A 4,828-nucleotide genomic window follows, 5' to 3' on the forward strand; every position below is an offset into this window, starting at 1 on the left:
CATATGTTTTAGCCTCCAGTCCCCTAATCTTCTTGGTTGCTCTTCTCTGCACTCTTTCTAGAGTCTCCACATCTTTTCTACATCACCGAAGTGTGGCCTTACCAAGGCCTTTTAAACTGGTACCTGATTAAGGATTAAGAAGGACTGATTAAGAAGGACTAGAGCAGTGTTTCTCAACCTTGGCAACTTGAAGATGTCTGGACTTCAACTCCCAGAATTCCCCAGCCAGCGAATGCTGGCTGGGGAATTCTGGGAGTTGAAGTCCAGACATCTTCAAGTTGCCAAGGTTGAGAAACACTGGACTAGAGGGACATAATAACACTCTTCCAGTAATTTGAGGGGTTGCCCCAAAGAAGAGGGAGTCAAATTATTTTCCAAAGCATTTGAAGGCAGGACAAGAAAAAAATGGACGGAAACTCATCCAGGAGGATTTCACCCTTGAAGCAAACCCTGCCCACTAACCCCAAATTACAGCCTTGCCACCGTGCAGCCTTTTGAACAAGAGACAGCTGATTTTATTGTTTTAGTTTTTCACCTTGTCGATGACTTTCCGGCATGCAAGGAGGGATTGAGTTGAAAAGTATAACCTAACTCCTTTGTGGATTCATCTTCTTCTGCACCTGGAATTCCTTACTTAAGGCATTTGGGAAGGGGAGACCTGGCTTCACCCATCGATCTCGGACAAAATGTCGGTTTTCGGTTTGTTTCTCCTCTCGGACATTATAACTGCTAAGCCGTGTTTGACGTAACTCCGGAAGAGAAGGGAACAGTTTTTCAAGTAAGGTTCTAAGTCAGCTTCGGGATGTCTCTCCTTGAATTCGTGGAGGTCTTCCAGACCAGCCCTGGCGGTTTCCTTGGAGTTGATCTTCTTGAAAATTTCAGCCAACGTTCGGTTGACTTCGTCCTGGGCCAGAGAAAAGGAGCCCGAGTCTCGGTCCATGCCAGGCTGTCCCTCAAAGTGGCTGAGAACTTTCCTCAGGTTGGCTTCCAGATCGGACTCTCCCCTGTCCTCGATCAGCGTCAGATGACCCAAGATCTCCTCACCCTTCAACTTGCAAAGGGTGTGGAGAAGAATCTTCAGGGCCCGCAGCGGATAATTGCTCTGATATTGCTTTAGCTTCTCCTTGGGCAGAACCTTCATGAATAGGTGGACATCCAGCAGGATCTGGTCTAGGTAGATGCTGTCGATGGTCTGAGGGAGCCTCTTGGCTGTTTTCCACAAGCACTTGGCCACCATTTCCGAAAAAGCAAAGAGGTTGTTGGAAGCAGTCATACTTTCTCGGAGGAGGAGAAGCAAAGAACTAAGAATTCTGGTCTGGTTGGACTTCTCGAGAACCTTCATTACCACCAGTTTAGTGGGTTGCTCTTCTGGAAGCTCTTCGATGGGAGAATCCAACAAGAAGCTGATGAGGCAACTGATGAGGTCCTTCAGCACTCCGGCAGAAGCTTCCTGGGCCAAGACGTCTACTTGGAAGAGGGACACCAGGTTGCAAGTGATGGCGTGATAAAACCCCACCACCTGTTCCTTCCGCGCTTCTTCCTCTGCTGTGACGTGGAGATGGTGGATGAACTTCATCTGGCGCAGGGTGGCTATCAGAAATGGGTTGATGTGGCCAGACATGAGTTCCACGTTGTCCTCCTGCTCCAAAATCTCCTGGATCTGGAGTAAGGCCTCCGTACTTGTCACAATGCTACCGCTAGCCACGTGGCAAATGATCATATTGATGTTGGACGAGACCCTATTTCCCATATTCATCCCTGGTGGGTCTCCAACTGCCGACTTGGGATTTGGGGAGCTGTCCACCTGGTTGATGTCCTCCTGCTCTTGAACGGGATCTGAATAGTCCTCTTCGACCTGATTTCCGGTTGTGACGTTCTGCCTGGAACCTTCTACATAATAAGACCTGGAGAGTTGGTTTTTCATTTTCTCCTCTCGGACATCCTTAGCTCCTACCTCCCGGATGCTGTCCTCCAAAAGGCCCATATGTTTCTCCGAGATATTCCCAATGACCCGAAATGCTTCCAGCCCAAAGACGTCCCGGGCGATTGCGATGACCTTCAGAGCTGCAGTATGGACTGCATTGTTATAGTCTCCAGTCAAGACCAGGAGGGTTTTCAGAATTTTGCTGGGGTTGGGCTGGCAGACCTCCGGGCCATATTTCTTCAGCATCCATCCCAACTCTTTCAAGCATCCTATCCGTTGATTGGTGTTCTTGGCCTGGGCACCTTCGAGGAGAAAAGAAAACGTCTTGAAGGCCGGGTAGATGAAGAACATCTGCTTCACAATTGCCCGGACTTCTTTGAGGATGGACTCTTTGGTTCCTCCCAGCTTCAGGAGGAGGTAAGGCAAGAAGGAGGACACCTCGCTATCCGTCAGCTGGTACTTCTCCTCCATGAGCAGATGGAAGAGTCTTTGAAGGTACTCTAGGGTCTTCATGAGAACCCAAGTGTTGGTGTCGAACAATCGAAGGCTGAGCCACTTCAAGATGAGGTCCAAGCAGCTGAGGACCCCGTCTTTCTCGGTCTCCAAGTGCTTGGACATCACCGCCAACGCTTTGATGTGGTGTTGAAAGTTGGAATGGAACATCTCCTCCTGAAGCCAGTTGGAGAAGCAACCGGACATCTGAGCTTTGAGCTGCTCGATATATTTGCTGCTAGGGGTGCTGAAGTTCCACCGGAGGACTTTCAAAGCCTTCTCCTCCTTGGCCCTCTGCTCTTTGCCTTTGGGGACAATCATAAAAATGGGACCGAGCTTGCCGGGACCTTCCTTTAAGGAAACTTTGGTTTGTGACTTCGTGGCTGGGAATCGTTTCGTTTTGGGAACCGTTCCTTCCGAGTTGGCTTTTCGGACATCCATGCTCAACTCGTTGGACCCAACGTTTTCTGTCGAGGAGGAAGGGGCTGGTGGGCATGGCGGAGGAGGAGGAGGAGGAGGAGGAGGAGGAGCCACCTCTGATCTGGACCAAGACTTGCCCCGTGGGAGCTTGGACAGGGTCCTTGACAAGCTAAGGGTGGCCTTGGAAGATCGGCTTTCTTTTACTCTTTCCAGCACGAGGAGGACCTGGTCCCGAGAAGCTGGCTTCAGCTTGCTGGTGGCTTCGCACATCTTCTCAATGCCGAGGTGGAGAAGGAAAAACGGCAGGGCCTCCTGCGCGGCCGCGCGCGTCTCCTCGTGCGAATTCTCCAAGGCCGAATAGAGGTGAGGGACACAACGGAGAAGGTCAGCGGAAGCCGAGTTGGAAGATGGCAGCTTCTCCACCAGCCAGCCCAGGAAGCCCTGCCTGGCCGACACCATGTCCTTCTTCGGATCCGCAAAGAGGTCATCTCCTTCCAGCCATTCCTTCATGCCGGTGTGCTCTGCCCAAGCCTCGATGGTGGCGAGAGCCAGGGGCCTCAGGCTACTTTTGCTATCTTTGAGCAGCGCCAGGATGGACATGCCCAGGGTCTTGACGTGATGCTTCAACCCGGGGCCCATGGCCTTGGCGAGCTGCTGCAGGACGACCAAGGACTGCTTCACCACAGCTTTGTTCGAGTCGTGCAGGCAAGCTTTCAAGGCCAGCGGGAGGTCTCCCAGGTTGGGCTGGATGGACGGGATCTCGCTGAGGATCCCAGAGACTTCCTCCAGCCCTTCCTTCCGCACCTTCCAGCTGGCGTCCTGCACTTTGGACATCAGCTCCGCGGAGATCTTCTGGCGGAGGTCCACCGAGTTCTTCTTCCAGTAGGGTTGCGCGTCCCCTCCTTGCTGCGCGTTGGCAGAGTTCCGACAGAACCTGCAGCGGCCTCGGATTTGAGGCGGGGGGCTTTGGCCACTCAGCTGTTCGAAGCGGGCGTCTATCTGGGACAGCAGGAGGGGTCTTTCGTCCTCGAAGAAGCCCCTCAGGGGGCTCCCCACATAGAGGAAGATCATGCTGAGGAGGTTGAAGGCAGAGGTCCGCACGTCTGGGTGGGCCGCGGACAAGGAAACTTTGATGTAGCTGACAAACGTTTTGGCCTCCAGGCCATCGAAGCCGAAATCTCGGATGGCTTCCGAGAGCCAGTTCAAGGTCTCTGCGTGAGTTCTGGGGCTATCTTGCATGAAAGCGGCTTTGGTCACTTTCTCGGCCGTCCAGGGCAAGCCGCAGGCTTCCGCCACCGCCGTGAGGGCTTCCTTGGTGTCGCTGCCGCAGATGACGTCTCCAATCTTATCCACCAGGTTGCCCAGGACGAACCGAGCGGAGGTCCTGGAGAAGTTGCCCTTGCGGGCGATGAGAGTGACGATGTGCAACTTCTTTTGCATCACCTGGAGTTTGGTTTCGTTCCAGCCGGGCTCCTTGTGGAGAAGCCGGACCAGAGCCTGGCAAGGCACTTGATGGTTCTCCATCTCTTCCACGGCCCTCTCCAGCGCCTCGAGGCAGGAGATGCGCTCTTTCCAGTTGCTGCTGTCCAGATGTTGGAGGCAGGACTCAGGCAGGACTGTGGCAGCTTCCAGCTCACATGATTCTTCTGGCAGTTCCTTCTCTGTCATGTCCCTTGGCATTAGCATCTTGGCGGTCTCTGCGTTCTAGAACCTTGGTCGGCCATGCGCAACATGGCGGCTCAGCCCTCCCTCGGGTGGCGATCAGCTCGGTCAGCGCCGAGGACATTCCGAGAAGCCAGGTAGATAGCCAAGGTCTCCTTCCTAGGGGAATCTGGCTTGCGACCCCCACACACACTCTGCCTTCCCCAGAGAGGAGATGGTGGTACCCTACTCTTTGGGGAAGAGGGCCTTCTTACGCGGCTGCTACTGCGGCTTATCAGTGGTCAGCTTTGCTTGAAGACCACCCGGTGGGGGGGCTTTGTGATGTCACTG

General features: G+C 53.6%; 1 pseudogene; it reads right to left on the reverse strand.

The window, feature by feature from the left end:
* Window positions 1-489: 489 nt before the first annotated feature.
* On the reverse strand, window positions 490-4,522 carry LOC106547245 (cytoskeleton-associated protein 5 pseudogene; annotated as a pseudogene).
* Window positions 4,523-4,828: the final 306 nt, after the last annotated feature.

The sequence above is a fragment of the Thamnophis sirtalis genome, unplaced genomic scaffold, assembly GCF_051295495.1.
Source record: "Thamnophis sirtalis isolate CommonGarterSnake01/CBP01778 unplaced genomic scaffold, rThaSir2_p1.2 scaffold_11, whole genome shotgun sequence".
Lineage (NCBI taxonomy): Eukaryota > Metazoa > Chordata > Lepidosauria > Squamata > Natricidae > Thamnophis > Thamnophis sirtalis.